This window comes from Siniperca chuatsi, linkage group LG5, assembly GCF_020085105.1.
Source record: "Siniperca chuatsi isolate FFG_IHB_CAS linkage group LG5, ASM2008510v1, whole genome shotgun sequence".
Lineage (NCBI taxonomy): Eukaryota > Metazoa > Chordata > Actinopteri > Centrarchiformes > Sinipercidae > Siniperca > Siniperca chuatsi.
Window position 1 is genome coordinate 10,506,157 of NC_058046.1, and position 13,477 is coordinate 10,519,633.

The following is a 13,477-nucleotide window of genomic DNA, read 5'->3' on the forward strand; positions in this document are numbered from 1 at the left end:
TTATCCTTTCCTTAAATTGTGTGTTTAAGTCCTTCCAAGGAGGCAGCAGATAAAATGTTTCACATTAAACCATGGCTTGTAAATGAGTCTTGAATACTATATTCGGTTTTATGGACAACGAAGCCATCATTCCAGCCCCAAATTTATAAACTGTCAAAGAATATTAGTCCTAAAGCGAATGAAGTGTTTTAATGACAGAAAAAAATGAGTGAGAGTGGGCTCGAGTTTTGTAGTTTCAAGATAAGCCCTCAGAGTGTCTGAGAAAGACCTCTTCCTTATCTTCCACTCTTTTATTCATACACTGGTGTATATTCCCAGCTCCTCACAGAGACAAGCTTACAGACTGCAGAGAGGAATGGGTGACTTTGAGACAGCGAGAGGAGAAAGTGAGGAGGTAAGTAGTTCTTTCTTCTCTCTGCCAATATTTCTGTTGGACTCTTCTTTCCTCCAATTTCTTATTAATTAAATGACTTTACTGGCATGACGGTTCATCAGAAACAGTACTACCAAAGCTCTCTGTAAAATGTAGCCTTTTATGAGTCAACACACAAGAAGTAAACACACTCAACCCCTGTTGATGAAATATTTAATGTTAAATTATGTACCTTGCAATCATTTTGACGCATTTGCTGTTAACCTCACATAACCTCAGGCCATGTGAGGTTATTAGAGCCTCTACTGCTGGGGGCACAGCACAGAACGACCAATAGCTTTTAGAGTTTCAGTCAATGGCAGATGCTGGAAGGAGTGAAAGCCTCTAATTCAGCAAACTTCTGTAGCGCCACAGCCCTCTGTTCAGCTGCACACTAACCACCAGCTCAATGAGACATGTGTAGTCTTCTGCTCAATAATCCGCCGGAGAGCTGCAGCCTGCAGAGTCCTGGCACTCTGAGAGCATGGATGAGAAAGAAAGACATAAGGAATGTTCCTCAGCTCAGTCAGAGCAGAGTGGTGATGATAGCGATAATGATGATGATTGAGATGATGAATCAGAGCGCTTCAAGAGCACAAGCGACAGCGAGGAGTTTAGCACATCTATATTCCTGGCGATCAGAACACCAGCTCGCCCCGGTCCCTTCTCCCTCTGACACTGTGGTGAGTTTCTTAGTCCCTCTGTCTCAAATCCAATTCCTCTATGTGCCTTTTTAAAACTGGCCATGTGGACTGCTAGAGGGGTGCAGGCAAGGGAAACCTAGTTATGTGTTTAAAACTGATTTAGATAGTTTATGTTTGCAAGAGCTTTTATTAGAACCACGCACAGACATGGTTATTATTTTATTAACATATGGATATTATAAGCACCAGACTCATGGCCTGGAGCAGAAAAAAATCAGTTTTGAAATGTAGCGTTGAAGAGGGGACCGTGATTTCAATCTTAAGGTACAATTGATGGCGACTGTAGATCAGCAGCTAACCAGTTGAGATTAAATATGATTTTGGTAATTTATGATAACAGAGTAAAGCAAACTGTCATATAACCAAATGTTTTGAGTTAAGTACTGTATGTTTCTCAAATACCGGGCTAAATATAAGGTATGTGGAGAAAATGAGTCTTGCAGTGAGTCAATAGTTAGAGCCAAAACACAATCCAAAGGTGAAAATGTCTATGCCACAAAAGCAGTTCAGCCCATAAGAACCAACATGAGTAACCATAACAGAAAAACCATGACAACCACACCAACAGATATGCAGTTAGCATGAAATATTAAAAATGTACAAAAGTAAGGCCCTGGGGTGTCAGAGATGACCAACAATATGATTATGATGAATAAAGCCCTTGTGAGGTGCTGATACTGATGACATGGGCAGAAAAATGCCAGCTTGTAAGTGTTGGTGGCTGGCAGCAGATATGACAACAGTTGATGCACTGCAAAAAAACCCCCACAATATTTGCTGTCATCCTGCTGCAGCACGCCACATGGACTCGTTGGCAAGTGAGCATGTTGCTACAAAGCTAAATAAAAGCAGTATGGAGATCGAATACGGTGCAGTTTTATGCAGACATTACAACTACATAAGTAAGGTTACACTACTAATAAGATGTAAAGTGCTTTGTGACTTTTACCCACCTGAAAGAATAACTTAAAAATATAGAGGATGAGTTGGCTGGCCCTCAGTGGCTAGATAAGTGCCAACTGAAGAAGCAGCGCAAGCCCACTTCTTTAGGGACCTGAAAGTTGCCCGCAAGCATCCTCGTGCCTTTCATACTCAAATAGAAATGTATACTAAAGTGTGTGCTAGATAATATACATAGAACAAGTAAACACACACTAATACTCACTGTGTCACCTTAACGTAATAAAATAATGAATGCATGTTACTTATCACTGATTACATTATAGATCCACAAATCCCTTTTTGATTTACAAATACAAACTGGATTCACAAATGCCTGTTCGAAAGTTATAAATGTTAGTTGTAAATGTTAGATATTCACAAATTTAATTTATTTGTAAATTAATTGAATGTATTCAGATTTTTTATTCATTTGTAGAATTTGTTTGTGTATTTGCAGATCCGTTTTATATTTGCTAAATATTTTTGTGAGTTTACAAATCTTATTTTTGCATTTGTGTAAGGTGTTAAATAATTACAGATTTCACATTTACACACGGATTGTCAATCTGTTCACACAAATAATACTGAGACAAATCTATCTCCATAAAGCAGCAACAGCGCCACTCAAGCATGACGGCTTTCTCCAGACAACAACAACTGAGAGGAGAGTTGAAACAGAGTCAGAGTTCAGGTGTTGATGATATTTAAAATCACATTTGAAATGTGAAATTGATTACATGGATATTGAACTGTGCAGTGTCTCACTAAAGTTGTCATGGGAGTATTGTTACTTATTGTCCACCTACCTGCGTTAGCTGAAGTTCCCTACAGCTACATGTAGTGAAACATGCTCTGTGAGTACATAACTGGATCAAACAGATATGAAAATACGAGAACGGTTTTAGCTTCCTGGTTTTCCGGCTACTTTTAGAAATGATTTAGATTTTTTTTTAAGCTTAACATGGCCCTTCATGGTCTGACACATACTGTAGCTACACAGCATTAGTTTTTATCGCCTTAATGCAATGCGATGCTTTTAGAATAACTTTTTTATACCATTTTTCCTTTTTATTACATCTTCTCGGTTGCCTCTCTGCCTTTATTGTTATTCTCTTTTATCTGTACTCGGTGTTTTATTGATCGTGTCTTGTAATGTTATTTGTAAAGCACTTTATTATGAAGCGCTTTGAAAAGTAGAAATGTACTTTCTTATCATTATGAAAAAGTGGTTTGGAAGAGATGTTAGAACCAGTGTTGTCAAAAATGTCTCTACCAGTCAGACGGCAAGTTTATCAAAGCAGAAAAAAACATTAACTTAGTAGGTACTTTTAATGAGAATCAATCGCTTTTCCAATGCTGGACACTAAATGTGCTGCTCTACATTAGCTTGAACCTTGTGGACTGATAGCCAGCCTCTGGAACTGTTATGGTTAATTGAACTGTGTCTCAAATGGATGCAGATACTTGTCTTTTGTAGTGTTCATATTGTATTCATGAGCTGTTACTGATTCAGTGGGCCAAGTGTGGTTGATAGTGTCTGGTTTCTTAATGAAAGGCTGAGGAATCACTTCTCACCAATTTATTTCTAGCATTCCCATCATCTTTAAACAAAGCAGATTCCCGATTAGAAGGTTATTGGTTTTATTCCACCAGTCCGGTTCCAAAATTTAATTTGGACAATTGAACATTAACGATCACTCTTTCCTCAACAACTACTCTGGAGCTGCCCTTGATCCAGACACATAGCCCCCCCTGACATGGTTTTATTGAAAGCTTGCTGGCATGTCTGTACAGATATCTGAGCATTTTTCTCTCAGATAAATAATAGACAAAACAGGATGCCTGAGTGAAACGCAGAGCTGTAAAAAGCATAACAGTAAACACTAAATATTCTGTCCCGACCTCCTCAGAGAGACAACAAGCTACAGAAGAATACTTAACCTGAGTGCTTCAGGCATTACTCCTGCAGTAGTGTTTTGACTTTGATCCATCGTTCTCTTTTTGAACAAATCAATTACAAGGAACTTTTCAAAACTGCCGAAGCCAAGAGCTGTCATGGTTGCACAGATTTTCTCAACCCTGTTATCTCACAATCACAACATAATTATCTTGTTATCTCAATATAACAAGCTTTTTTCTTGTGATTGCATATTAATTATTTTGCCATCCCGGGGGGTACTACTACTTCAGACAGACAGACCCAAATTTCACTTTCATGTTTTTTAGCTCAAGTTGGCTGAATGCTGGTTTCTAAATCCCTTAAGTTGGTCAGACATTGCGATACACACATTTCAATAGTGTTGGCAAGTTACACTGTCAATCACTTACGCATTACAAAAATATTTTACATTACTGATAACTCATCAGAAAAGTAATTAGTTACATTACAACTCCTGTTACAACTCCAAAGCCTCCACACCCACACCTCACATCTTCTGTATTTATAGAAAATGAGACATGTTGTGGTTTAACTGCTTACAGGTATCTATTGACCATCAACAGCTATCTTAATTGCACAGGAAAGCTGGAGGGTTCACACACTCTCCCAAACCGAAGTAGCCTAATTCCTGAATCTAGACTCACCGCATTAGCAAGCCAACTACATGTAAATAAGTAACTTTGGAGTTACCGAAGGGCACATTCCTCCTTTTTTGGTGGTAGCTAGCCACCTCCCCACCCCTGCACCAAGCTACCACATCTCTACAGAGGACACAGCAAGACAAAATTCATCAACCCTCCGGTTCAGGGTAAGGCAGCAAATAAGCCCATTGTTTGTCAAAGTAGCGGAGCTTTACTGGAATTGATAACCCTGTGTTAAAATGACTGAAATTCAAGTTGTTATCCCATACAGTACGTCTGCTTGTAATATGTGAGCACATTACTGTAATGCATTACTAAGTAATGCCTTTTTGCTGAAGGAATCAGACAGTTGTCCAAATATTTTTCTGCCCAGATTTGTTAATGAATCACTCAAAGCCATAATTTAGAAATTTAAAACTCACAATCAAAAAATAGTGTATAGTGTAAATATTAATGTTTTACGGTTTGTTTAGCTAAAATAAAAGCAGTAAATGCATAGTATCATCTAGGGCTGTCACATCTACAAGAAGAACAGACTGAAAAAAAACCCTACACACCTATATAAGCTTTTGGTTTAAGTTTCTTGATGAGGCATCATGATTGCAAGTGGTGATGCGACTGTGGTCAACCAAACAGTGTACAGATCTACTTTGTTCAGTCTAGCTTGCTAGCAGCTGATATCTGCAGACAGCTAATGTCAAGAAGCAGCTGAGTTAGTTTGCAGACTTTTCTGCTCTATCTGTGCTGAAACTGATAACTACTCTGTTTCGATGAAGATGAGTGTTAAGTTAAATGTTGTCATTTTACACACTGATTTGCATCTGAACCAGGGGCTCACTTTATCAGTATAAGAGATTAAAACATCTTTAAAGAAATACTGGGCCATGAAGCAATGATGTCACTTTTATTTAATATTGCGTCACCAACAAGTCACCAGCTGAGACAGCTTTCTGCTCATGATCCTGTGTTGACAGAGCTGCTCGCATAATTGATTGATTGACCAACTATTTGATACAACATTCACTGCAAAACATCGCTCTCTTTCAGTGACATAGTGAACACAGGCCTCCAGATATCTATAAGAGGACACAGTTTCAGAAGGACAGAGCTGTTCCTTGTCTCCCTGCTATGCAAACAGCTCACTACAAATGACTCCTGTTTGAGCACAAAATGGAGACATGGCTGCTCTGGCTGTGAGGGCAACAGGCTCTCTGCCTGTCGCTGCTGCCTCTCTGAAAGCCGTCCCCTTCAGACGGGCTGTTCCTCCAAGGGGCCCCGTGCACAAGCTGCTGAGGCTGCAACAATGAAGCAGCAGGCCCCCAACAGCAGCAGCCAGCAGCCATTATCTCAATGCATTGTGTGATCATGTCCGGGAGGAGAGAGAGCGCATGTGTAGATTTTGGTGTGTATGTTTGCCTTGGTGTGTACTTAAAAAAATGTGTTTGCATGTGTGTGTTCTTGTGTCCTTGTGTATGTTCAAGTGGTTGGGTTCATTTGCAGACTACTGCTGACTGTCTTCTCCTTACAAAAGACCAGCTCACAGCCCTCTTTGCCTACTATGGAAAAGGCCTAAGTGAGCACTTATAGTTGCCTTGCTAGTGCATAGAAACTTGATTAATGGTGTTTAGATAGACTGCCTTGGTGGGTTTACTCCACTAAATCATATGGCAGAGGAAGGTTTATTAAGCAAACTAGAGGAAAATACAAGACTAATAGTCCCACATGCAGGCCCATGTACACAACAGTATGTTCTTTAGTGTTACGCTGCAAAGACTGAAAATGCAGGTTTAATGGGCATCTTTAAAAATTAAGTAGGAATGCATGGTTTCAAATAACTTCAAAGGACATTTTCATTTTATTTTTTGTAAATGCTCTCTGATCTCTTTAGTAACCATGAAGCATCACATAGCAGCTGGGTTGATGCCCTTAAAGGATTTCTTGGCACAGATGTACTACAAATTCAAGCATGATTTTTGCCATCTTTTGGAACCTCCTATGTGAAAAATAGCTTAGTGCAGCTACACAGCATCTGATGAACTAATCAAAGTAAGACAAAACAAAGACATAAGCCTCTGGTATCTCTTCTACTGTTGGGTTCAGTGCATCATGAGTTGTAAGCGATACATTTCCAATTACAAGCCAGTGATTCAGCCCTCACGACAGACGTCATTATAAGTCTGAAGCCATAATCCATCAAATATGAACTGGACTGTGTCCATTATTTTGGAGCAATAGTGTCCGTTCTCGACTTAGGCAATAACTCATGACTGGCAGCAAGTTCGCTGATAAGAAGCTTTGGGATCTAGTGTTCTTTTGCTCTGCAGGAATAATACAGTTCAGAGTAGAGTTCATAGGAGGACATATCTGTAGTGTTGTGCAGCCCTGTACTGTATGTACTGAGCAGCACAAACACTGAGTTGGGAGTTTAATTCTCTCCAGGACACAAATACTATCAATAGGTCTCCCTGAAATGTTTGTACACTTGTGAGCACATCTGCACACATAAAACATTGGGACTAATTAAGGCTACAACCTAATGCTTGGTTCATCAATCACACACCTGTCTTCAACATTCGCATGTGTTTCTTAATCCAAATCACCCATAAATGTTAAGTGCTCTCAGTGGACCTTAATTGTCATGAATCACTATAATGGCAACTGTATAACTGCTCCATCTCAGAAATGCCATTACTAATAAGATTATGTTAGGAGACCACAGCGCAGGTGAATGCAGTTGCATCCTCAGAGAACGCTATGCAAGAAGTTACAAGAGAGCAGTTGGATCTACACCTGTAGCCAACCAAAGGGACCTGTAAACCACAGAGTATATCTCTGGGATCATTGGGGATGTGTTGGTGGCTTTGTTCCAAAAGCAAATAGAGAAATATTGCACAGGGCTGAAGCTACTCACTGAGCTGAAGGGGCAGGACCTTGTCAGACTGTGGGTCTACCACTAGGAAAGTCCTGAGTCACTGCTGAGTCAGATAAAAATTATTTTTGGATGTAAGAGCATATAAGGAGCTCTGGTCTCCTTTTAGTTTGATGAAGTGTGTAAATTTCCCTCTACTAATGACTTACACACAAATGTGTTTGGATCATGAATGAGACTCAGTGTATGCACTTGGAACGCTCAGAGGTTTTGGCTGACAAGCTAGGCAGAGGCTACATTTCCTGCTGATGTGAATGTGTCGTCAAGAGAAATTCCTCGACATATACTATAACTCACAATTAAAATGACCTGACTGTGACTCTGTTACTGTCTTTGACTTGTCAAGAATTTAGAAAATGTTCATTACTCCATCAGCAACCGCAATGTGAAGTATATAATTACCCCTTTCACACACTGTCCCTTGAGTTGTGAAACATTTTTTCTTATGGCAGATTCTTGGCTCTTGATACCTGTTCTGCAAGTGGTGCACAATGCCAGCTGTGACAAAGATGGAGATACAGAGTTATTCCAGGACACTGAGAATATGTAGGCCTATTATACTGTGGAGCAATAGGCCGACTGCTCCACTCATCTCCTTTCGCTTCCATTATTCTCCACTGATAAATGAGTCTCACAGCTGCCCCTGATAAGAGCCTTCCCTGCCAATTCTTTAGCTCTCAATTCAAGGCTTTACACTTGCAGCATAGAAATATCTACAGTAGCAGTGTTAGTAACTTATGGCTTGCTATCAAGGAAAAGGCTACTTCCACATGTACTGTTCTTTAACAGGGTATCGATAAATACCAGCTGCCTGTAAGCAGGCGCACACATTCACAGATATACTGTGTCTACACATTCATTCTTAACTGTATTGTTTTTTGTGCCTCAGTTGAGATTGTGTTATTTTTTTATTTATCAATTACTTTATTATCTTTCTTTTCAAATTTGATGTGAAAATGACATGACTGAAATGTCTCAACAGTTATTGGACTGCCATGAAATTTTGTACAGACATTTATGGTCCCTGCAGGCTGAATCGTCATGACTTTGATGATCCCCTGACTTTTCCTCTAGTGTCACCATGAGCTTGACATCTTTGGTTTTGATCTTGACAACTATTGGGTAGATAGGCATGAAATTTGGTACTGACATTTAAGTCTCTAGAGGATAAATTCTGATGACTTTGGTGATCCCCTGGCTTTTTATCCAGCACCACCATGAGGTAATTTTTTTATTTTGTCTCTTATTTTGGTTTACGACCAAATACCTGCAAAAGTAATGAGATTTCCATCGACTACCCTTGTACTTGAAAATGCTATCATGCTAACACGCTAAACTAAGTAAACCTGGTAAACATTACCTTCTAAACATCTGCATATTAGCATTCAAACTGAAGATGTTCTGCTTACATGACATGCACCTTAGCCCACTCAGTCACTAGGTAATTTCTTGAACTTTAAGCCTTTTTTCTTTCCAGAAGAAATAGGGTTTTATATAAATCACAGTAAAGGTCCTTTTTTTCCCAAGTTAAATCCAAGGACTGGCTCTCACCTTAATGCTTTTCAAGAAAACCTTTTTAGGTACAAAAACCTGAACTGTAAGGAGAAAGGAGCCTTCTCCCAGTCATGACTCCCAATGCAAATAAACATACGTTGAAGTATGTTGTAGGGGTGAAGCGTGCGGGGTGGGCAAGTTATTTTAGCTTGGCTTGCTTCCAGAGGAGCAGCCAAGAAGCAAACTCCTTGCAGCCTGACTCACTGGTAATCCAGGATGGAAGGCATGTCAGCGACAGTCTGTATCTGCGCTGTCACATCCCATCGCTCAGACAATGTATCACTCCATTCATAGCACAACCAGGCTTTGATGTGCCTGAATACACCCAGTAACGCTGTCTTCTTTTAAGCTGGTAAGTGGGTGGATGTTGCTGACTCTTAATCTGTATATCTACATGGTTCCCTTCCCTGTGATCAAGCTCGCAAAACTTCAAATAAGAGCCGCAGGGCCCGTAAGTGTGTTTGGCAAGGGAAGGGCATGAGTTTATGAAGCATAATTACCATTAATAACCTTAGGGCTTGTAAGGTTTCTTTTCAACACTGCGTATGTAAATATTATCTTAAGGCCCTCTGTAAATTAAACAGTTCTACTTTTTGGCATAGCCTTGTGCAGATGTGTGAAGGAGGAAAGCCTCAAGGAGCCAGATTATTGTACAACAGAAAAATACGCTCAATGTGGACAGAAAGGAAAGATACTCAGTTGTTGTAGTTGGGTAAGACAGTGCTAATGAGTCAAAGAGACTGGAAGCCCTATATTTTGTAGAAAAAAAAAAGTAATGATTTGTTTCTGCAAACAGCAAGTCTTCCTATGTACTGTTAACAGAGAATGTATTTGTGCCTTCTGTGTTTGGTTTTGTGCTTGCAAAGTCATCTGCATGCTATTTTGAGAGCACAAACAAGATCTAAATTATGGCCTTTCCAAATTTGAAAGGCCCATTGTACAGTAATGTGAATGCTTCTTTTCCCCTGAGTTATGCAGATCATTTCAGTGTACGAGATGGACTTACTAGTTTGTAACCAGTAGTTAGAACCAACCAAGCCTGGAGATAAAATGTAATGTAAAAATGTATTATGCTGTTTAGATGGAACAATTGGAGAGGGCTATTATGTGGTTTTTTTTGTGTTCTGTGTTGTCTGGCCAAATGCCAGAGAAAGATCAATCGCCTTCCTATTCCTCTTATTCTGACAAGCATCTGGGATGTATGAAGACTGAATTAATGAGCAATACATGCAACACTCTCCCCCTGCCCACCATTGATTTGAGCTCATCAAAACCTCATTGTGAGAAAGTGTGGTTAGCCTCAAATGATCTCAACTGGCTTCAGTCAATTAGGCTGCGAATAAGCCTTCCTGTGGCTGACGCCTCTTCTTGTTAAGATGACAGTGATGACAGGGGACATTGAATAAGGGATATTTATGAAAAACATGTTGATTAACATGTCAACAGCAGGCTAGTAAATGATAAATGTCTCAGTATTGCTGATTGTACTGTGGGGCATGAGACTATTGTGAGAAATGCACTGAAGCACTGCAATTAGATTTTATCTCAGTGCAGCGAAAGCTGCAACACGTGATACTAACCCATATCAAGACCTGATTTTACATCATCACTGCAACTAGTCTCATCCTGTCCAAGTAGAGTTGTTGCCATCTTATTCGAAAATTACTTTCTTTGGGCAGGATTACAAGATAAAGAAACACCTCTCAGTATTATGCAATACAATCCAAAAGCACCACAAAGTAAAGCCTCCAAATTGTCATTATAGTTGAATCAGCACCTCACTGACACAGTTTCAACAAAAACTGAAAATTCTAACTGTCATGAAAGTAGGATTTATTGCAGGGATGTTGTAGTTTATTATCAGTTGCAAGTTTATTAGCTACATCAAGTACCTACTATCTGTCTGTTTAACTCATACTGTATATTGTCTGACCATTTTATAGACTGCTCCATGTTTTAGGTAAAATTTTTGATGATTCATGCTCACAAATTAGAGTTTTGTGCCCTCAAATTAAAGGGACACTCAAGCGATACTAGTGTTTAATATGGGTCAAACTCCAAAAATACAAAATTCTACATTTCTAGGTGAGATAACTTTGATGACATAATCAGGGGTTACTTTCTCGACAGAAGACAAACAACTGTTTTCACCATAATGAGTAAACTGACCTTTAAAAGGTGCTATATGTAAGAATTGGCCACCTGTCGAATTCACACTCCTATCCACCCCTATCGTAAGAAACAAGGAAATGCATAGTCCCTCCCATAGGTCTTTGGTCCCTCCTCCCACTTAAAATTCTTATATATAGCTCCTTTAAGTATAAAATCAAGGGAGTTCCACTTTAATAATTTGTGTGCACAAATTAATCTGTTATTCTGTAAAAAGGTATGGTAAGGTATGTTGAAGATAACAACATTGTGTTTAACTGCCAAGATCCCAACCCAAGTATCCAGTGTAGTATGTAGTATGTAGTAGTAGCATGTGTTGTTCCACAACTTGTAACTCCAGTTCCTACTGCAACAACAACGTTAATTCAAGCTTACAATGATGAGTGATGTTTGGCAAACACAAGAACACAAGTCTGATGAATTATGATGGGTTAAAATGGTTCCTAAAACTTATTTTCCACCTCCATTTCAACCCCTAAAGCATTTGAATTACATCCAGATTTCATGTGTGGTCAATTAAATTCCAAATTGTATGTTTTTAAGGTCTGAGGAAGAAGTTCTGAAAGCAACCTCACCAAATAGAGATAGAGAAAAAAGCTGAACAAGGGAAGCAACGTATACATAAAAACACAAAGCAATTCAGAGAGAGCCCAAGGAAAGCACTCCCTCCCTTCTCCAGCAAGGATATAGCCACATTTGTCTCCAAACAAAACAATAAAACCAGCCAGCCAGTAGTTGTTAATTTCCTCTTTGCTTCTATTGACTCAATAAGCTTTTTTTCCCCCCTTGGAGACAGCAGCCGCCACTCTACAGGTGAAAGCAGGGAAAAAAGAGAGGAGGAAAACAAGGCAATAGAGTGCCAGCGGCAGAAAAGCAATTGAGGACTTGACTTCCACAAAACCCTGGAAGAAGTTAATCTAGACTGCCGTGGGAGTTTTTCATTAGCTTGGCAATCTGTTCCTGCGGTGAAGATGTAAGCTAAGTTATATTTTATTACTGTGAGCTCCGAGACTCTGAGTCACACGAAGAATAAATATGGGAACATTTCACTGGACCAACAGCTCACCTAAACCTTAACATCCTCCTGATTTTTTTAAATATACTGCAGCAAACGAGGGAAAGGTTGTATATATAACCAGTGCTTGTTCTCATTCATTTTGACCTGTATTTATGTCGTCTGTCATTCTGTTTTTTAAGTAAGACTAACAAAAGAAAACTAATTTGGCACTGCAGTTTCTCAGTCTTGTAATAACCTGAAACTTCATCTCTTCCACCTCTTCTCCGTCATACTTGATCATTCAGGACATGACAGTTAGATCTCGGAAGAGTCACCCTGGTTAAACACTCCTCCCTTTTAGATGGCTTCAATGTGATCCAGTAATTTATGCAAATTCTACCGCTGGGTTCATTGCAGCAGCACAAGAGCATTTACTAATAGCTTCATGTACAACGCAAGCTGGTGTGTTGCTAAATGCCACATTCCCAGCATCCTGCCAAATGAGGTAATCACACATCCTCCAAAGTGGAGGTCCTTCCACACCAGCATTTTGGGTCAAAACCTGCACCACAGTGGCATTAAAGCCTGTTTACATTTAATATGTCTTTTAAGCCTGACTCCTAATACATACCCTGTTTTCTATGGCGGGAGGGTGAACTCTCGTGTTAGCAGAGCCAGCGGAGGCCCAGTGCAGAATTATAATCAGCTCTTTCTAACAGAAAATCATCCTGCACTGTGGCATACTCCTGATCCTTGGCAACTTTTAATTAGTGTTTGTCCTTCAAGCCTGTGCTCCTCACAGCTATTAAGGCCCTTAAGTCCTTTGCAAATTAATTATAAAAGACTAGGCAATCATAGTAATTCAATTTGGCCCTGGGCACCAGGCCTGGTCTTTGACCTAACTCCAGTGTGCCTTTCTATGGGGACAAAAGGTGTAGCAGGGTGAGCCAGGGCCTAACAAGTGTTTGAAAATAAAAAATCTGTCTCCATATGTTCTAAAAAACCACATCTATTTTTACTAACTGCCATTTTAGCTATGTGCCTGATGTGCTCATTCACTTTTGTTGTTGGTTGTATTTGCTTGTGGATATTAATTGTGATAGAAATACAGTCTTAAACAATCTTCACGCAGGATAAGGCTGGTACCTTTGTTGCATGTCGACACCCTCACCCACTGTCCTATCTAATAA

At 39.6% G+C, this 13,477-nt stretch overlaps 1 long non-coding RNA gene across 2 annotated transcripts in view; it reads left to right on the forward strand.

The window, feature by feature from the left end:
• The first annotated feature begins 330 nt into the window (after positions 1-330).
• Positions 331-13,477, forward strand: part of LOC122875958 — a 64,953-nt gene continuing 51,806 nt past the window's right edge. For both annotated transcript variants that reach the window (XR_006377973.1, XR_006377974.1), the window contains exon 1: positions 331-394. This is a non-coding gene — a long non-coding RNA (uncharacterized LOC122875958). The remainder of the gene's footprint in view (positions 395-13,477) is intronic.